Genomic DNA, 22,018 nt, shown 5'->3' with positions numbered 1-22,018 from the left:
TTCTACCAAGAACATATATGACCAACTGCTTATTTCTGTAATCTGAAACTGCTTCCCCAGCAAAATCTTGGCTCTTCAGTAAAACTTCCCATCATGTCAGAAAAGAAAGAAATGAAGCACCATACAACACTTCCTAGCTGCGCCATAGAACTGAGCAGTGTCCTTTTATTTTTTTTTGGTAAAATTGTTTTTCTTTTTTAGATACGAAATGGCTGCGCTATTCCAAGTTTGACATTGTGTCCTCTTCTACCTTCGTCCAGGTTGGATCGATAGTATGTATAATTAAATCGATAAATAAGAAATGAAGCTAGTGCGACTCGATGAAAATAATGCTCGGCACTTTCTGCACATAGGAAAGTACAAAACACTAGCCATGCAACAATGACTAGCATCTCACAACAAGTAGGTTTCCATGGATATTGTGTACGTTTTTATGTAGGGGTGTCTTGCACTTCTTTTTTTAGGTGAAGGGGATGCAATAGTGTTCAACAGCAAAGAAAAAAAAAAAGGCAAGAGCATAGCCGAACAGGTTCCTCATCATCATCCTAACCAGCCTGACTACACCCACTGCAAGAGAAAAGTCTCCTTTAATTCTCTTGTAAGGAGGAAGCTGAGCATGCAGGAAGCTCAATGTCGGCAGCCACAGCCAGTTTGCTCAAAGTGGGAGACAAATCATCAAACTGCATGGGAGAAGTTCTAATTAGGCATTAACGCAGATGATGATGATGGTGCCATGGTCAGAGAGAAAGTCAAAAACCTGAAATGGTGTCACAGGAGCACAACGAGAGAACAAATTTTATGGTACATAACGAGCTGTGAATGGCGACCCTGGCCGTGCAGGCGGTCAAAGGCGAAAGACACTGCGCATTATGGTGTGAGAAGCGAAAGATCAGATAATGATGTCCTCACTTTTATTAGCTTGTGCAGTTTCCTACACATCACAGATACAGTAGCACCAGTATCAACAAGGAACGGCCCTCCACCGCTTCAAGTACATTTGTAGTAACAATACGTGGGCCCTACATTTGTTGACATAATCGCAGTTCTTGCCTCAGGCAGTAACTAGTTTTCCTGGGGCAGAGATGCAGCAAAGATACCGAGTGGCATTATGAGGATGGAGGCGAGTAGGCAGGTGGTGAGTGAAGGTGTCAAAGTTGTCTGCAGGACAGACGTGGCCGGGGCTCAGGAGGCGCATAAAGTCAGGCACATCTGCAGGTGGCGACAATGACGCACAATGTGACCAGAAACTCTGCACACATAACAAATAAGAAGGCTGTCATATGTGCGCCAGGAGTCCACACAAAAAGGGGACGGCTACGTAGGAATGAAGGCGGTAGGCTACAGTGGAAGGCGGAACGGGATAAACATGTCTGACCAGATCTGACGTTGCCATACATGAGCGTAACCGCAGCAGGAACCTGCAGATGAATGAATGGCAGCACTTCAGACACTTGCTCGCAAATCAGCCTGAAGGGTCATGGCCAGGCTAGATGGAGATCCCCAAATGTCCTTAATTAGGAGTAGCTGTTATGTCACCTTCCCAATCGCAGTCTTTAAACTGGTTCAGCAGCAAGCTGCTGACGGAACCAAGCTGGAAAGTGATTCAAAGTGCACAGAAGGTGGCTGAACCAGAATGCGCTGCTTTGCTCCTGGCAAAGCATGAATATATTGGCAACAGTGATAGGGTTTCGGACAACAACATCTGGACTGCGTCAGCCTCTATGTTTTTGAGAATGTGCTTTATCCGATCCATCTCTGGCTGGAGACTTCTAGATGTGTACACAGGTTCACAACGTCTTCAGTATAACTGGTGAAGGATCCTTGGAGCTGGGTTTAAGCTCACAAGTACTGTTTGGAACACAGCTTTTGTATGCAAGGGCAGCCAAAGATCTAAGAAAAGGCACGTTTAAAAGCAGACTAGGTGATGAAGTTTGCTTTGTGGTTTCTGCTCTACAAACTGGCAACGCCTGTCACGTAAAACACCATATTGTTCAGCTTCCCAGCGTCGCCTCCCTGGTTGTGGATGCTTAACCGCTTGTAAGAGGGAAGCCAATCCTATGTATCTTGGTCATTGAACCCATTGAAAATGGCAAGGTCCTAATATCGACATCAAGGTCCCTACATGCCTATCTTAATGTTTAGCCAGCTGTGGCGACTTAATCCTTGAAAACTTCATCTCATTCGCACACTTCATTTTCTGCTGCCCCTCGCTACACGAAGTCAAGAATGTAGCGCAAAAGTAAAGAACAATGGACAAAGAAGGACACATAAGGCGATTGACTAGCGCTAGTCAATCATCAATCATTTTATATGTCCTTCTTCGTCCGTTCTTTATTTTTGCGCTAAATTCTCGACTCCATGAATCATCAACTAGCGCGGCAGCATGCTACACTTGGGAGGGAACGGATAAGGTTTGCCACACGAGGGAAAATGTACGAATTCAGGATCTCTGAACAGAATAGATAATTCAGTTTTAAGCAACGAAGGCGATCTTAGTCTAGAAGCAATGAGCGATAAATTCAGAGCCATTGATTAGACAGGCTACCAGTAAACTACCTAAGCAGACGAAATATCTGATTATGAAATGGCAAGGCGCGAAAACCTCCATTACAGCGGTCAGGATAGAACTGGCAGAGATGTTAAAGGTACTCAGTGAACGTAATTTGTTCGACGCAAGGAAGTATATTACGGAGAGAATCGAGCATGCTCTAAAAAAAACAGTGCTAGCCTGAAAAAGGTGAAGGGAAAATTAAGTAGGTGAAAATGCGATGTATGCATGCCAAGGTAGCCGAGGAGTTCTACACTGATCTGTGCAGTAGCCTAGTAACCAGGCTGATAATTAGATTAGCAATAGTTAAGAGCAATCAGACGTTCCGTCAGTGACAAAGGAAGAGGTTAAGAAAGCTTTAGAAGCTATGAAAAGGGGGAAAGTAGCTGGGGAGGCTCAGGTAACTGCAGATTTGTTGAAGGACGGTGGGGATATTGTGCTTGAAAAATGGCCACCCTGCATATGCAATGTCTGGACATTGTCACCGGAGTTTTGGAAGAATGCTGACATTATTTTAATCTTTAAGAATGGGGATGCTAAGGACTTGAAAAATTAGACCAATCACTACCTGCTGCGTATACGGAATTTACTAAGGTGATTGCTACTACAGTTATATATATTGAACTCGAAGGGGATCCCGAAATAGTTACATACATAGGCAATTTCATATATAAGGCATACCAACAGATGAGGCTCTCTATAACCCAGAAGCATGAATATGGTACATGTATGGCAGCGGTGCGTTGCCTGCCAGCAACACACTGCTCACCAAGGGCGCGGCAATGACCCGCAAGACGTACACACGCATTGAATGTCACCTCCCATGTAGTGCCAAAAAGGAGAGTACATTGGGCACACTTCCAAATGCCGCTTCACAGGCGCCGGAAATCTTGGCAGGCAGCAGCTGCCAAGACTGTACAACCCGGCTCCATGCATGAAAAATGATCGCCGGTGAGCTGTTAAAACAATCCTTTGCAGGGCACGACGCGCAATTCGATGGACATGAACAACGCTGCTAAACTTTAATGTAGGATTTTCAGGGGAATATTTTGAGAGTTCAATATAGGAATATGATATATGTGCATTTGATATATCCGGGATCAAATATAGAATCAGGGCAACCTTAGACTTTAATCAACTAAATGATCAGGCAGGTTTTCGGAGAGAGTACTCTACCATCGATCACATTCGTGCTATCAACGAGGTGATAGAAGGTTGTTCGGGATATAACCAGCCTCTATAAATAGCATTCGTTGATTAGAATAAGCATTTGAATCAGTCAAAACGTCAGCAGTCATTGCCTAATCAGGGTGTATATGAGCCGTATGTGAAAGTATTGGAAGATATCAATAGTGGCTGCATTGCAACCATAGTCCTCCATAAAGAAAGTAATAAAATTCCCATAAGGAAAGGCACTAGGCAAGCAGACATGATCTCCCCAGTACTATTTGCCACTTGCTTAGAGGAAGTATTCAGAGACCTGGAGTGGGAACAATTATGAATAAGGGCTGATTTAATACATTGCCTTGTTAATTAACTCAGTGGACAAATTACAAAGAATGCTTAATGGCCTAGGCAAGCAAAGCAAAAACATAGGCCTAAAAATTAACATGTGGAACCCCAAGGTAATGGTCAATAGCCTCGGATAAGAACAGCAATTTACAAAAATTCCGAGGGCACTGTAGAATCTACACTGCAGAAATGCGACAGCATGAGTGTTGTTGGTGCACAAGGTGAATCACATTTGCTCTCATTATCATTACCAACTAATTGCATTGTCATTGCTAATTCCATCGTCATTATCACTAATTGCAGCATTATTGTTATCGCTACTATCATCCTCACTGTGGACAAGAAGAATTATGATGTGTTTCACGATTCCGGGCATGGCGCAGTAGGTTAAAACGCTCGGCAGGGGATCCGAGGGATGGAGGTTCGATTCCAGGTGGAGATCGGATTTTAATTTTTCTAGATTTAAGGACAAAGTTTTCAGCGCAAAGGCACGCCGCCGAAGGAAAGAAGAAGAAGAAAGACTATAGGGACTATGCCTTTGCGCTGAAAACTATGTCCTTAAATCTAGAATACCAACTAGCCTAACAACTTACTCTACTGAAGTTCATTTTCCTGATGACGTTACTTTCGGTTTTGGTGATGACGTCATTGGATTGACAGCTATGTGTGACCAAACGAACAAACAGCAACAGTATGAGCCATTGAAGGCTTTCGCCTTAATAGGTACACGAGTGGAAGCAGGCTCAAGCATTTTAGAACAGCTCAGGGAGCAGTGGTAATGCCACTTTGGAGCACTCAAATTATGCTTTAGAACATATTTCTAGGCTCAAGCACTTTTAATAAATGCAATTTTTTTCCTGATATACAAAAAAATCCAATTTGATTACTTTTTATTCAATATTCAATGCCGTACTACCTATGCACGCATATCTCAACATGTAAAGATGTTTAAAGTAACACAGCTGACTAAAAGCTTTTGCCTATTCTGACTTGACAGCTTTAGACATGTCCACGCTCAAGCACCACCACTACCTTGGAATTGAAATAAACGAGCTGCACATCGCCACTCGCTATCTTCTTCATATCCTTTTTGATCCCGCAGCTGTGCTGATAAATTCCTGGGCACTGCTCAGTAGTACTTTCAGGAAGGATAGATGGCACTGAAGGGTAGCCTTTTCTTCCTTAAGCTTCTTTACTTCATGGTTGTCTCCTAGTTACTCATGTTTTCTTTTAAGTAATACTGGGGCTACACGTCGGCAACAGGCTTTCTATGCCCAACACTCTTGAAAGCATTTCTTGCAATTGACACCGTCATGGCATCACCCCCCTAATGCTTCAAGTATGCTTTTGTCTGATGTAGACTTGACATGTTTGTTGTTAACGATTCTATAGTGAAGTACACACTCGTTTTCACAGCAGAACTGTTGGAACAACTCGTGTAGTTCTTTGTAACCAGAACAGTTTCCTCAACAGCTCATGGTTGCCTGTGGCAATTGCTTCGCTCCTCGTCCTCACTTCTCTCACCACCGGCGATTCAAAAGGCTGGGAGAAGTTGCCGTCATGTGCACAAAACACTTTTCTTGCAATTAATTCCTCCCAGTCACTTGTGACTCATTTTAGAATAACTTGAGATCAAAAGATTTCTTATGCTCGCTTTTCTAGTTTATTAAAATTTTATATATGTTAGCTAGGCCCAGCCAAGGTGCATTGTACCTCCACCACCAGTGTGCTGCCTTCGTTTAGACTATGACGGCCCCTATAGACCAGAATACGGAGGGTAAATTGATCGCCACCATATTGAGAGCGCTGTAAGGCTATCTAGAGGTGCTGCAGCGAAATGACGGCTCTGCACTACCAAACGAGGTGGCCATGGGTATTCATAGTGCTTACGCTTTTACGTCTCTTTGAAGTTTTCACAACTTGCTGCCCACAAAATCGTCAAAAGTGCATTTCTGCCTCATGGCAAGGCTGTTCTGCACATCTCGCAATGGCAGAGGCAAGCACAGCGTCCACAAGTGGAGCGAGTGGTTCGGTTAAGTGCATAGTACCTTTCTATGCGAAAAATACTACGGTTGTGACTTTTCCACTTTGATTTGCACGCCCAATGATATGCCACATATTACCAACACCCTTGCAGTACACAATACATCTTACCCTCGCGTGGTGTCTGCAAAAATTTGTTGCAGTCCGCACCGCACAAACAGGTGGCATGCCGCAAGTGTGAGTAAACATGTCTCATTTGCTCTGATTCCCTGATGCCTCTGTTGTCATTTCAGCAAGGAAGTGCCTTTTTTGTTTTTTAACAGCCATGATAAGCAACGCCAACCAGTCACAAAAATAAGACTTCTTGATATCTCCTGCTTGGATGATGTGCTGCTGATTCCTTCTTCAGCCCTGTTGGAAAGGAAAAAAAAAAAAAAGAAGAAGAAGAGAGACACCGGGCAATTATCGCCAATGAGAAGTATTCACTCGCAGTAGCGGCATGCGGTCTGTTTTGTGAGGTGTGGGCTGCGGCAGATTTTTTTGCAGTCACCACGCAAAGGTAAAACATATTGCGGACTGCAAAGGTTTTGCTTCTACATGGGACATTACTTGGGGGTGCAAATCAAATAAGAAAAGTCACAGCCATAGCAAGCCTGCATGCAACGGTACCATGCCCTTATAGGAACCACTCGCTTCATTTGTGGACACTGTACTTGCCTCTGCCCTCACAAGATGTAAAGAATAGCACTGCTGTGAGGCGGAAATTAACTTTTGACAATTTTATCAGCAGCCAGTTCTGAAAACTTCAAAGAAACATAGAAGCGCAAGAGCTAGACACCCACGGCTGCCTCGTTTGACAATCCAGAGCCATAGTTTCGCCGCGGCACCTATAGATGGTGCTAGAACGGTCTCAAAATGGCAGTGCTCAATTTACCCTCCTTGCTCTGGTCTATAGACCTTTTCGAAAAGTGGTCGTGGGAGCTGTCATATTGAATACTGGGCTGTGCTGCTCGCACAGGAAAAGTTGAGAATTCTCTTCCAAACCCGCCCCACAGCCCAGTCAAACCAGTTTCGCCGAGGCTCGTGAAAAGGTCTATAGCACAACATGCCACTGCCCTGCTGCACTTCTCACAGTCACCTAATCAAATTGCATCGAACCGCATTTCTTGTACCTGGCGCAATTAATGGCCCAATACAATTAATGTTAAGCAAAAATCATGTTTCGCTAAACTTTATGGCAAAATAACAAGGCATCAAAACATCATGGCAAAACATCAAGTTTTGGGGTTTTGGAACAATATTGCGTTTTGGGGCAGGATGGAGCAGAATAAAGCAGTTTGGAGCAGAATAAAGCAAACAGAGTGAATGGAGCAGTACTTCCACCCTGCAGGTAACAGAGCACTAGATGTTGTTGGCGAATGTGTCTGCTTAGGACAGGTAACAACTGCAGATCCGGACCATGAAAGGGCGATAACTACAGGTTTTCCCCCGAATTTAATCCTAGTGCTAGTGCAAATAATCTGAGCACTGACCGATATAATCTGCGTGCCATGTAATTTAATTTGAGTGCCAAGCATTTAATTAAAGCGCCAGCATATCTATTTTGAGTGCGAGCTCAAATAATGCCAGCTCCAACTAATTTAATCTGAGTGCCAAAGCAATTAAAAGCACCGGCAAATTCAATCCGTGTGCCAACCAACTTAATCCATATGTGGAAAATGAATGCAATAGAGGGCTCCAAAGCACGAAAGATGAATTCCAGAAATAAATCGAAATTGAGATCATCTTTCAGACAATGCGCCGAATTAGCGAAGCGTCAACTTATAGGATAGCCTTCATCAGTATTATGACAAATATTGCCTTGATGCAAGTGTTTTAAACCTAATGTCTCCCAGAAAATAAAATTGCATTTTAAAGACGGCCGCGTCTGTGCTTTTACAAGCCTGTAGTTTGTTATCCACCTACGCCGCTATGATTGCTGCCCAGGCAAATTAAGCACTGCTGTTTGGGTTGTAAGCTCTGCTGTACATAGTTTCAGCCACTTTGCCATGTCACAGCTAGACTGAATGCAACGGCGCGCGCTCTCTCTTTCCGTGGTCGTGGCCGTGTAAAATTGAGAAAGCGGTAAAATGAGATATGTTTCTCTGGTTCCATATCTTCTCGCCTGAACCAACTCTGCTTTACATTAATCCTTCTTTTCTGTTAGTGGCGTTGAATCATTATTAGAAACACAAATACATTTCTGCACCGGTTGCCATTTCGTAAAAACAGCAGGCTGTTGTGTGAAGGCCGAAATGCCATCGGCATGCAGATTCAGTGCATATGACAACCCATAATAAGCAGTGCTTAACCAGCAGATTAGAAGATGACAGTCATATTTATTCACTTGTCATACGTCTAAACTAAAAGCTGCGAGAGGCGTGTCATAAACTGCAGTTTTTCAGCTGCGTGTGGTTCTTGGTTTTTTGCAAGATACAAGAACAAAGCGAAATAGTGCATGCAGATGTGACGCCTAAGCGTCGTATGGTCTGCGAAGTGATCTCAATTTCGATTTATTTCTGGAATTCATGCTTTGTCCTTTAGAGCCCTCTACCGCATTCATTTTCCACATATGAATTAAATCCGCTGGCGCTTGTATTAATTGCATTGGCACTCTGATTAAATTGTTTGGCACTGTTATTATTCGAGTTGGCGTTCGGATTAAATACACTGCCGCTTTTATTAAATGCTTGGCACTCAAATTAAATTACACGGTGTGCAGATTGTATCAGTTGGCGCTCAGATTATTTCCGCTGGCACTAGGATTAAATTCAGAAGGAAAACCTGTAGAACGTCTAGGATGGAGCGCATTTGGCAAGTTCTTGCAGGTCATGACTAGGAGCTTACCGGTATAACTCAGGAGAAAAGTAAATAACAGTTGCATCTTACGAGTGCTCATCTATGGGGCTCAAATGTGAACGCTAATTAAAGGGGTTATACTTAAGTAGAAGTAGATGCATAGAGCTACGGAATGGAAAATGGTAAGTGTAGTCTAAAGATAGGAAGCATGCAGAGTGGATCCAAGAAATCAACTCTAAATAATGACATTCTAGTTGAAATCAAGAACAAATGGCCACGAACAGGACATATATTGCAAAGAGAGGATAACCGATTCGCTAAGAGTAACAAATTGAATTCCAAGTGAAGGCAAGCGTGGCAGGGGGCGGCGGAAAGTCAGGTGGGTGGACGAGGTTAGTAAGTTTTCAGGGGTCAAGCGGGTGCAGCTAGCACAAGACCGGGTTAACTGAAGGATTATGAGAGAAGCCTTCGTTCTGCAGTGGGTATAGTCCAGCTAATGATGATAATGATGATAAACTATGGACAAAGAAAAACCGTATGGCAACAAAGGGCTCCTTTATCACAGAAAAAAAAGGATTAAAAAAAAATCTTCCCATCAGAACCAAACTCATTAAAATGGCCAATTTGCCACCACTCTGAAATTAATGGCCGTGCAGCATAACTTTTGGGATTTGCACTCAGAAAAATCAATACTGACATGTACATTTCACTTGAGAAATCGGTCGCCAACGGTGACACCAGCATTTCATCTCTCCTCCTGAGTACTCCCTGCCACTCTAGATACTGCTCGTGTAAAAAGAAATATTGCTGAGATGTCGTATTGTCTACGAAGAAGTTTCACAAATCCATAAAACATTTAGGCTCCAACGCCTTTTAATTAAACTGCACATGCTCTTTTCTCTCTGCGCGTGGAGGGGCAGCTGAACTGCGCATGTGCAAAGGTTATCGCGGTGCACGACTTGCACTTTTGAATGTAGCAAATTAAACCAACTTAGCGTTTTTTTAGGTATAAGTCACAGAAGAAAGGTACAAAAAGATGAAATTTCTAAATTTTTAACAACATAACAAAGACCCTGAGCTTCAGGCCCTGCGTGACCACCCCCGTGCCCTCCGTCTGCAGCTCATGCCTCATCCGCTTGTGACCGGATTGCTCTGGTGCGACTTATCATCGGCTCTACCGCGTCCATCCATCCCGGGGGTCGTTCATCCTGCCATTTTCCATTCCCTTCACGACATCTGCCATCCCAGCATCATAGCCACATAGTGCCTCATTACCCAGCGGTACGTCTGGCCAAACATTAGACGTTCGCCAGTGGGCCCGCTCGTGACTTGCTTGCCAGTCCGTCAAAATGACTCACTATACAAGGACTCCGCCCCAGTCTTTCCTGCCACCTGGTTGTTGCTTTGACCACGTTCACCTTGATTTGGTTGGACCACCACCTCCATCTAATGGCTGCCGGCACATTCTGATGATGATTGACCGCTTCACTCGTTGGCTCGAAGCAGTGCCCATTCTGGACATTACTGTGGAAACAGTTGCCAAAGCCTTCGTTTCAGCATGGATTTCCCGCTCTGGCTGTTACCACGGATCGTGGCCGCCAGTTTGAATGCATCCTCTTCACTTCCCTTACCCGTCTGCTCGGCACTAAACACTGCCGCACCATAGCATACCATCCTTGTGCCAACGGCATGGTTGAGCGGCTCCATCGTCAGCTTAAGACTGCCCTCATTGCTCGCCTAGATCGCGAGCACTGGGCTGGTCACCTTTTTATGGTGTTTCTTAGCCTACAAACCATTTTTCGTCGCGACCTCGGCTGTTCGGTGGCCGAAGTCATCTCGGAGACTTGTTAGTTCCTTCGGCTTCCTCGTCCCAGCCCCTGCAGTACCTTTAACGCCTTTGGGACTGCATTCAACAGCTAAACCCAGTCCCACCTCGATCATCTGACCGTCAGATCTTTGTGCACCCAGACCTTGCGTCCTCGACACATGTTTTTCTAAGGCTAGACACTGTAAAGGCGCCTCTTAGCCCCCCTATGATGGCCCGTACTGCGTCCTCAACAAGACCACAAAGTCGGCGACTATCCTGCTGGATGGTCGTGAAGGGGTAGTCTCCCTGAATCGCCTTAAACCCAAATACATGGAGACACCTCCCTAGGAGCTCCCCTCGGATGTTGCTGTCTTATCTGTCGACGTGCCTGCCGCTGAGGCCATCCCTGCCCCGTTGGCGCGTACATTTCGACGCTCCGTTTGGTCGGGGGGCCCTGTAGCGCACAGCGCCGCTGTAAAGCGGAGGCGCTAAGATCGGCGTTCACAGCCAGCAAAAGAAGAAAATAAGGTTGAACGACGCGTGCTCAGTGAGCAAGCAAGGCATGGGCTGTTCGGTTCGAGAAGCCTGCCACGCTGGTCCTCTTGTTCTGGTGCTCCGCTACAACGCCGTAAATTCCTTACATGATCTTCACTGCAGGACACTTTCTGCCGGCTGCAAATATACACAGAACCAGCACTCCACTGCTTCAATAAAATGCTGCTTTAGCTTGGGCACTGCCAGCTTCGACAATAAAGGAATCTGCTGAAGGCCACGGACACAAAGAAAAATTTAAATGAAGCTGTAGCATGGCACAAGGATCAGAATTCCCCGCAAAGTAATTTGAGATGCAGATCAAAAAGCTGCAGATAAGACTGTTCTTTGCCCGCAGCTGCGAGGAGGGCTATCAAATGCAGGTGCCGTATTCGGTTTGAGGTCGAGCACAGAGACTGGCATTCAACAAAAACAGTATGGAGCTCCTATCGGGATAGAGTCTGATGCTAATTTACGACCTGCGGGAAGTCTGCGCAGCCGTGGGCGAGCAGCGTACCACGGGCCTACTGGCAGCCCATGACCGGTAGGCGAGCCATGATAATTCGCCCCCTTGTGTTTCCTCGCGACTGCGGCGACAGGGATTTCAGCAGAACGAGTCGGATGTACGGCCTGCATGCAGGGCCCGCTCGGCATAGGGGGTGGCCTTCCTCGCTTTGGCAGCGGCACTAGGAGCAGAGTCCAACAACCCAAGTCCCGACCCCTGCCCTGATTCCTGTATTACATGGGCCTGCTGAAGGACCAGCCGTGCGACTCCAAAGGGGAAAATGGGACCCAGGTGGAGGTCACGATTAAGGGAGGAGGGTGTTGGAATTTTAGATTCCCCGCGCCCGCACGACACGGAGAACACCCCCTCTGTCTCCCTCACGGGGACACCTCAGCTCTCTCCTTCCCCTGAAGCAGTGGCGGAAAGGGCAGGGGCGAGAGAACTGGCGTAGCGTGCTGGGCGGCCCCTCCTTCCCCCTACCCTCTCATATCGATGCACAGCATCTCATCCAGGGGAGACGACGCCGCGACGCCAGAGCGCGCGGATGCTGCTATGACCAAGGATAAAAATTGGGCACTCCCAATAAACGGCCCAGTACGGTGGCTCTGCCTCAGTGTTTCGTTCTGCCCTGCCAAGGATGTGGTTAGAGCTAGCGGCAAGGCGTTCGGTTCTGAGCACAGAGCCCGAGTCCCGTGAGAACCCCCACAAGGTGTTGGTACATGTCTCCTTGACGTCAGCTCCGGCATCCATTGCAGTGAAGAGCAAGCACAGAGCAACGCCAGGGTTCAAAGCGATCGCTGAATGGAAATGTTTTTTTTTTTTTTCATCTAAAGCACAAATTAGATTAAGCCCTAAAAAATAAATGCCATTGAATGGTACTGAGTCATGTAATATATATATATATATATATATATATATATATATATATATATAACTGCAAACAATTTGCACATTTAAAGCTGACAGTGCCCAGGCCTAAAGCACCATTGCACTCAAGCAGTGGAATGCTAGTTCGCAGCCAGCAGAAAGTGGGCTGCTGCGATGAGCAGGCACAGAGCAACACCGTGGTTGCCTGCAAAGGCACAACTTGAGAAATTATTTTCTCACTTAAAAGCACCCTGATTAAACTTTCAGAATTAAATGGCAATGAATGGCTCTGTGCAAACTAGTATTTTTCATATTTTTAATAGGGCCACTTCATTACATAACTGACGGAGGAATAAACCTCAATAAGGTAATTTTTCCAGATTTAAATATTTTTGCAGGTGCACCTTACATTGTTTGATCTCTTTTATAATGTTTTTGCAGGTGCACCTTAAGTTGTTTGATCTCTTTTATAGGCTTTTTGTCTTCTAAAAAAGTTGGAGAAATAGATTGAGTACTATAATAGTAATAATCGGCTTACAGGAAAGGAAAAGTTTTTCCGTGGACACCTGAATCACGCTGCAAGGGGAAGGAAAATCGGAGCAAAAGCGGAAGGAGAGAGGCCCCATAGTGGAGGGCTACGGAGTAATTTTGACCACCTGGGGATCTTTAACATGCATTGACATCGCACAGCACACAGATGCCTCTCTGCTTTGCATCCATCGAAACGCAGCTGCCGGCAGGCAGATTTGAAACCAGGCACTCTGGAACTCTAGTCTAGCACCTAGTACTATAAGAATATAAAATGTGATAAACATTTCAAAATTTCAGCTTTCTGTACCATATTTTACGATTTATATTTGAACAAATATAAGGCCGATCGTTCGTGATCAGCCTCTGCTTTCGTTTTTTTTTAGGAGGGGGGGTAATGCCACCTGGTGTTCCCGAGATTCTTAGGTGGTGCCTGGGAGAAAAAGACGCTGAAGTCTGCTCGCGCGCTCTGTGCGGAACGCTGGCTGCTGGTACAGCTTCTCCCTGTCTTTTAGGCACGTCTAGCCCTATTGTCCGTGACAATATTTTATGAATTTTATTTGAACAAAAGTAAGGCAGAGTTTGTTTATTTCCTGCACATCAAAAGAACAATGCATTTTATTAATATGAAAATTTTTGTTTATAGTGATGCATCAAAAAGTTCATTCTTTTTACAAATTTATCTGTGTGACTAGGTTTTGCTATCACTTGCAAACTTAAAAGAGTATAGACCACCTTCACTCTGGCTCCGTCATGACGATGTGGTGGCGCTGTCGTAATTACAGACTTTCGCGTGGTAGGAAAAACAATGCTTCAGTTGCTTTCGCCTACTGTGATTGTGCGATGGTTTGCTGCAGCCGAAAAAATAAAAAACAAAGCACCATGCTGACTAGTTGCATCACCGTGGCATGTACTGGAAGGTAAAGAACGCAAAGTTTAGTAAGCTTGCACAGGTTTCTTACGGACGAAGGTCGCCGTAAACAGTGGGCCATCGCAGTGAGGTGCGAAGGCTGGATACCGATACCTTTACGCCACAGCGGTTACGAGCTCAAAGGTCATGAATAACTAGAGTTTGGCCTTCTTTATGACGCGTAATGGTATTTTGTGAGTGCACGTAAAATGTCGACGAGGCAGCCAGTATATTAATGCGTAGACCTGTTTATAATGTAAACAATTCCTCAAGCAAATTTTTGTTTTTCACTTTCTAACTGTACGTATTATGTGCATAGTGAGCTGCTGCGCAAGCGATCTGCGTTGCACTCCTCCGTGGTTAAATTGTATGGCTAACATTAGCTTTGTTCACCTAAAATTATTTTAAATTTTGTGATGAAATGTGCGTGTGCTGACAGCCACTGATTTGCTCAATTGGAGCTGAATTTTATTATACCGAGGGGTTTGAGTGGTATTCACTGCAGCTAATTTTGAATGCGAGTTGTGGGGTTGAGCGTCCCGAGCGACATATGGGCCCCTAGCAGTTTCAGATTTTGAGGATCTTTACATCAACTACGTACTGCATGGCACACTGTCGCATTCAGAGTTTATCCTACATAGAAACGTGGTCACGGCGGCCGGGACTGAACTGGGTAGCCCTAACTACGGAACCAGCATGTGGACGCTGCAGCTTGTAATGCAAGCTAAAAGCTTGAATACCCATGAAGAAATTATAAATGCTGACACCAATAACCTCCCATGAACACAACAGATAGGCGTGCAGCGTGGTGATTTAAAGAAATAATGCAAGGATAAGCAAACCTGTACGGTGCCAAGGCACAATGCCCTTGCTACTGTTGCCATGCTTACCAACAGCGCTCATTTGGTGCTCGGTATGAAGAATCGTCCGAGAATGCAATGATGCTTTGAGCGGAGTACTTCCTACCTGGTTTGCGTGCGCTGTTTACGAGCAAGAAAAATCACATTCCACTTACCCGACTGACAGTTGTTGTACGCACCCAAAGCTTTGCAATCCTCGACGCATTCCGCGGCTAATGTGCTGGGCAAATAGCAAAGATATCAATCAACCCTGCTCATTTTCAAGGCAGCAACAACTTCGCTCGTGCGCTTTGAACCCGCTCTTGGTCTGGTACGGTGTGCAGGACAAGGCGATGCATGCTGTGTACGCGAAGTTTTTCCAAGTATTGCTTTTGTACTCACTACTGAGGTTCACGGAGTACTCACACAGCGCGTGGGTATTTTATCTGCCAAAAAGGTGCCTGCATATCACAATAACACGCTCTTGGCAAGCATGGCCACAGCAGTGGGGTGGTTCCCGTGCTTTCCACCTGCTCTGGGGCCATAGACGACTGCCCCGCCACTTTGATTGCAGTTTGTTTTAAACATGGCGGAGACCTATAGACACCTAATTTTTGGGTTCGTGTTTTATTAGCTGTAATGATGCGCAAGGTATTACTGTACAGAAAGCGCCAGGTGATATCCACCTATGACCGCTAAACAATTTATCATTGAATTTCTTTCCTCACCCGTTTCGGTTTCAAAAGCCATGTGACGCCAAAGTTAAGTCTAGGTCACGTGATGGGTGAAAAAAAAATTGTGATATCCTGTGATGTTTAAATTCACTACAACGCTGAAGCCAGCCTGCCTCAAGAACCAGAATCACAAGTGAAGAGCTGGTGATTATACTGCGGCTTTTTTATGCCGTGCATGGCTTGGACTTGATTGTGATGTCACAGCCATCTCTCAGCTGCTGAAACCGAAACTGGTGAGAAAAGGAAATTGAACTGAGAATTATTTAGCGGCCGTAGGCGAAAACCATGTGGCGATCCGTATACAGGAATGTCTTACAAAAATGCCACCAAAATTTGGTGTCTATACTCCTTTAAGATGGTGGTCACGGGCGGAAAATACTTTTTCACCAAAAACAAGCTGAGATAATATTCTTCATAGCAATACAATTTGCTATGATTTTTTAAAAAGAAATTGAGGATGGTCGAGCCCACAACCTGTATCAGTTAGTGTAGAATGAAACCGGCACCTTTACCTTAGCAGATCATGCTAGCCATAACAGCCTAGCATTATCCTTGATGCATCAGCATGACAAGAAAAACAAACAAACAGTGGTAGCATAACATATATACACCATCACAAAATCGAAGAACTTGAAGGTAAGCTGTCTAAAAATTGTAAAAACATTTTTTTTTTGTGGAACTGCAGCAGCATCATACTTTGTACTGAAAAAAATTGTTGGCTTGACAAGCACTGGACCATATATATGCTGGTCTGCAAATATGAAACGCCTTTGCACACACGTACCAGTCACAGCTATCCGATGGAAACTAAGGCAGAATCAAAAGCACAGAAGAAAGCTGCAGGTTGCCTCCAAAGGATCCCTGTTTCAGCACACGCACCAAAGACAGGGAAGGACCTGGAAATCAGTACAATGCAATAAATGTCCACTCCTGGGAAAGGTAAGACGTGACGGATTTTGTTACAACAAAGAAAGTATAATGAATGAAAGTTGAATGAATGAAGTGAAAATTCATGGCAGTTGATTGTGTCTACTATCTTTGCAAACATTTGTCGTCACTTCGCGTAAAGGATCCATTTCTCGTTTCTAATTCTGAGGCAGTTGCTGATTTGCTCCAAAATGAGAGCTTGGTATACAGTGCTGGTTTTAGCGTAGATGTGGTTGATTTGTATAATCTCTTCCACACTCTCAACTCATCCAGTATGTTCAGCAATGTATTACGGAGGACTATGACGAATGCTGGTTCCAAAATGAGTGTGGAACCTTAACCGGATCCTTTTCGGAAATGTTATCTTACTACCTGAGTAACACGTTTGTTGAGTGAGATAGTCGACTTTATACGCAAAAATCTGGTGTGTGCATAGGTGCCAAGGTAGCTCCCATCCTCAGCGACATTTATCTAAGCAGGGTTGATATGAAAGTTGAGAATGATTTAGCCAGTTGTTGCATGCACATTTTCCGTTCCGTGGAAGATTTTCTGGTGCTAGCTAGCTCTGTGAATCCTGAATTTGTGTCAAATGTTTTTGATGTTTTTGCACGTAATGGGTCGGGACTAAGGCTCACGCATGAAGTCCCCCAAGAAACAGCCTTACAATTTCTCAATTTAAAGTTGTCTTTCCAACCCCATCATGTCTGTTGGCAGTATTCACCTAGCAGTGAAAAGCACCTTCTGAATTACAGGTCCTTTCATTCAAAGCTCGTAAAAAGTAGTATTGTTACGGGATGCTTAGGCATGGCAGTGAAGAAATCTTGTCATCATGAAATGATGTCCAGTCTCTTAACTCAGGCGGACAAATGCAGGGAAGCTGGTTTCCTGAACTCAGTTCTCGTCTCCAGTGCAGACAAAGTCCTCCGCGCGCTAACATCGTCTTCAAGCATGTGAGGGCGGGAAAGGGGTTCGGAGGAAGGAAGAAGAAAGGTAGTAGTCATGCCGCTTGTTGCACACACGCTGTTGCACCGAATTAAAAGAGTAGGAAGCAGGCATAGGGTAAAAGTTGTGTTTCCTTCTCCTAACAAACTAGAAAGAGTGGAAGCCGCGGTTCAAAGAATGCACGAGGGGCGCAGAAGAAATATGTGCAACATAAATCATGAAAATAGATATGTTCCTTGTAAGACTGGCATAGTATATCAAATCCCTCTGTCCTGTGGCCTTACCTACATAGGCCAGACTGTGCAATGCATTAAAGTGCGGCTCATGGAGCACGCTAATTCACTGAAAAAGAAAGAAAATAACCTAGCGAAGCATTGATTCACGTGCGAATGCACGTCATTTTTTGATGACAGTGCTGTTTTGATCGTTCATTCTTACCAGTGCACTAGAGAAGTAGCCAAAGCTTTTCACATCAGAAAAAGTGAAGGTTGCGTGAGTACGCCTTTTGTCACATTATCTCCTCGGGAAATGAATATGCTGCACAGTGGGCAGCAATTCTGCCGATGCACTCGTGCTTTTAAATGCTTTTTTTTCCTTTTTACCAAAACTTGAGGTCGTTGACATTGCGCATGTGCGCTGTTTCTTCGTGTGCATATATATGATGTGATTCTTCCCAATAAAAAAAAATCTGCTGTAAGTTCACCGCTGTTCGTGTGTCTCGTTTCGTTTCTTTCTTGGTCTGTGTATGTTTTGCGCTGTTGGGCCACCATTAATTTCGATTCTCCCCCGCTTTTAATTGCTTTGGCTGTGGCGGTGCTGTTTGAAATTCATGCCCTGGCCACATCAAAGTCATGCTGTGGACTATCTTCATAAATAAAGTCTGTTGATTCCATATATCAGCACCCTTGTGGAGCAACCGGTTTTTGCCGGCACATATTTTTACAAGCGGGTGCACTCAAGTAAGTGCTACTCACCTTTTCATGAGGCACAATTCATACCATCGGGAGAGGCCATGAGCAGAAGCTGCGACGAAGCCAAGATCTCACAATCGCCGTGCATCAAGATCATTTCGGTACACACTGAAAGGAAACAGAAATGGTTGCTCTTGCTGGGACAGGGCTAGCCGGGGCCAAACGGAGGCGTATTCGAAAATGAACTACAAAAGAAAGCCCTTTCGTGCGAGCCGCCGGGACTGCTTTTAAGCGCGCGAAAAAGGGCTCCCTAGTTCCTCTACACTTCACTTGCAGTCACTGCAGACTCACAGCAAGATTACGAAAAAATAATTGAGATCGCTGAACAATAGCGCGTCGATGCAGAAAAAAAAATTCCAATCTGTAACGAGGGGGCAGCGGCCATGCAGCGGTGCAATGAGTAGGCGAGGCAAGCAGTACGGAATGAAACACGTGCTTTGCGCTGTATTTCGCAGTACTCACGAAAGTTTGGAGAAAGCTGCAGGGATGCGTGCCACCCAATCTATTTTGCAGAATCCATTTTAGTCCGGTCGATCTGAAACAATGCGATGCAAACGAACCTATCGCCATCGCCGCTGCGCGCAAAAGTTGAAAAAAAAAAAAAAAAGCATTTGCGGTTTCGGAGTTGGCGAAAGAAAAGCTCCTGGGTCCGAGAGTAAGCGCAAGCAAAACACAAACATGAACAGTTTATTACGTCACATCCGCCAAATTACAAACGATTCCTCCTCGCCTATCTTCTTTCTTCTCGCGCATGCACAGCCACGGCCGGTCTCGAGGGAGAGCGCGTTTCTCAGCGCGCGCTCTCTCCCTCGAGACCGGCCGTGCCTAGAGTTGATGATGATGATGATATAACGGTCGTGCCCTTTGCAATGGTATGGTGGCTAGAAGGGGGAGGTGGCGCCAGCGCCGGCGTATCCGCCGTGAAAGCGCGGTCCTCTGGTTCAAGCGCTGCCGCGAAGGCCGCGGTGGCGCTGCGGTCAGCTTGGCGATGCAGTCACGCGATCGCGCGCGTATGCAGGTTCGCGCGCGGTGTATGGACGGTGCGGCAGCGTTCCTGTCTGTTCGCGGCTGCCAGCGTGATCTCTCGTTTATGACCAGATGTGTTGCGCTGCTGACATGTTAATGTGAGGGCCTAACTTCGACGAACAGATGAACCCCAGCGCAAAACAAAGATCACAGTATGTCCCTCCCAAGCAAAATTATCCAATTTTATTTTCTTACCAGGCAGCACTTCTATGTTAAGGCCCAGAACTGTAAGCGCAACGCTAAGCAGGGAAGAATGAAAGTGGTGAAACTTAGGAGGGTGCTCTAAGTTGCATATTTATTCAAGGTCGAATGTAATATTTTTTTTATTTAGCGGGAAGTGATATTCTCGTTTATGACCAGATGTGTTGCGCTGCTGACATGTTAATGTGAGGGCCTAACTTCGCCGAACAGATGAACTCCAGCGCAAAAAAAAAAAAAAAAAATCACAGTATGTCCCTCCCAAGCAAAATTATCCAATTTTATGTTCTTACCAGGCAGCACTTCTATGTTAAGGTCCAGAACTGTAAGCGCAACGCTTAAGCAGGGAAGAATGAAAGTGCTGAAACTTAGGAGGGTGCTCTAAGTTGCATATTTATTCAAGGTCGAATGTAATATTTTTTTTTTTTATTTAGCGGGAAGTGATATTCTCGTTTATGACCAGATGTGTTGCGCTGCTGACATGTTAATGTGAGGGCCTAACTTCGCCGAACAGATGAACTCCAGCGCAAAAAAAAAAAAAAAAAAAAAAGAAAAGAAAATCACAGTATGTCCCTCCCAAGCAAAATTATCCAATTTTATGTTCTAACCAGGCAGCACTTCTATGTTAAGGCCCAGAACTGTAAGCGCAACGCTAAGCAGGGAAGAATGAAAGTGCTGAAATTTAGGAGGGTGCTCTAAGTTGCATATTTATTCAAGGTCGTATGTAATATTTTTTTTTTATTTAGCGGGAAGTGATATTCTCGTTTATGACCAGATGTGTTGCGCTGCTGACATGTTAATGTGAGGGCCTAACTTCGCCGAACAGATGAACTCCAGCGCCAAAAAAAAAAAAATCACAGTATGTCCCTCCCAAGCAAAATTATCCAATTTTATGTTCTTACCAGGCAGCACTTCTATGTTAAGGCCCAGAGCTAAGCAGGGAAGAATGAAAGTGCTGAAACTTAGGAGGGTGCTGTAAGTTGCATATTTATTCAAGGTCGAATGTAATATTTTTTTTTTTTATTTAGCGGGAAGTGATATCCTTGCCTCCCCATTTCTTAGTGCCAAGCGATGGATGCAGTGTTGATAATCAATGTTTAATGTTTCTTTGTCTTTCTAATTACACAGAAGCATGTGTAAATGTGTATCTGATTATTTTGAATTACCCTGAATGTTATGATGTGCAGTACATTGCTATTACTACGATGTGCAATAAATTTTTGCTATGCTTTGTTTCGCTTGTTTGGATCCCCAACCACATTTTTAGGAGTAATGCTGATGCTTCGTATTCTTGAAACTGAAGGAGGTGGAAAACATCGACCAAAGAACAGCCAACCTTTTTTCTTTCATTTATTACGCCTTTTAATTTTCTTCTTACATATTATTTTATGCCTTGGGGCAAACAACGTTGTGGAAAAAAAAAATGCGACCGCACGGAGCCGAAACATCCTTCCATCCTCATTCTCTTGAAATAGTGCGTTGTTGGGCGAGTCGGTCAGACATATCTTCAAGGTATACTGCGCGCACACAAAACAAAGAGAAAGGCACACAACAAGCGCAACACCTGCGCTTGTTGTGTACCTTTCTCGTCCTTGTGTTTTGTGTGCGCAATATACCTTGAAGACTCATTCTCTTGGTCTGTCTTCTGCTTTTGACATGCACTATCTCGATCCGACGGGACTCATTCAAGACCCTTCAATTCCTGGAACTGAAAGGATAGATACGCCCATATTCTACGCACCAGAATTATTGGAGTACCAACCAATCGATTTTAATTGTTTTGTTTGTTGGGTTTCATGTGCCAAAATTACTCGGGCTATGAGAGACACCGTAGTGGAGGACTCCGGAATTTTGACCACCTGGAGTTCTTTAACTTGTACTAACATCGCACAGGACACGAGCGCCTTGCTTTTCGCCTCCAGTGAAAAGCGGTCGCCGCGGCCGGGATGCGATCCCTCATCCTTGGGCACAACAGTCGAACGCCCTAACCACTGCACCACCACGGCTTAAAATTGAATTCTGTCAGCCGTAAACGATTACCTGCAACAACATCACAGAAAGGCCAACGCGTTGCACGCACGGCGGGCATATGTATGTTCAAGTACTGCGGCTGAAGGCGAGCGGCGAGTACCATGCATCGCACTACGGCCAACAGCGCCACCTACACCCGGCTTGAAATGGAGGAGCGGCTTCCGTCCGCCGTTGGCGTCACCTCCCCCTTCTAGCCACCATAGCAATGGGTGAACATCGGGCTAGATCCTTCTAGTACACTCTAGTCGGGCTAACCGAGTCCGACCAAAATGAAAAATTAAAGTACGTGGCGCCATCATGCGGGAGCGGGTGAGAAACACA

General features: G+C 45.0%; 1 long non-coding RNA gene across 2 annotated transcripts; it reads right to left on the bottom strand.

Annotated features, from left to right (window-relative positions):
• Positions 1–757: 757 nt before the first annotated feature.
• On the bottom strand, positions 758–19,024 carry LOC146190195 (uncharacterized). Of its 2 annotated transcripts, none has more exons than XR_014707340.1 (3): positions 18,905–19,024; positions 16,387–16,498; positions 758–1,209 (listed from the first exon to the last, which is right to left on the bottom strand). It is a non-coding gene; the product is annotated as an uncharacterized LOC146190195 (long non-coding RNA). The 2 variants fall into 2 exon arrangements; XR_014707339.1 differs by lacking the exon at positions 18,905–19,024 and adding an exon at positions 18,446–18,787.
• Between the last annotated feature and the right edge of the window lie 2,994 nt (positions 19,025–22,018).

The sequence above is a fragment of the Amblyomma maculatum genome, chromosome 5 (assembly GCF_055883805.1).
Source record: "Amblyomma maculatum isolate TAMU_Amacu chromosome 5, ASM5588380v1, whole genome shotgun sequence".
In the NCBI taxonomy this organism is placed as follows: Eukaryota; Metazoa; Arthropoda; class Arachnida; order Ixodida; family Ixodidae; genus Amblyomma; species Amblyomma maculatum.
This window is presented reverse-complemented; position numbering and strand designations above follow the sequence as displayed.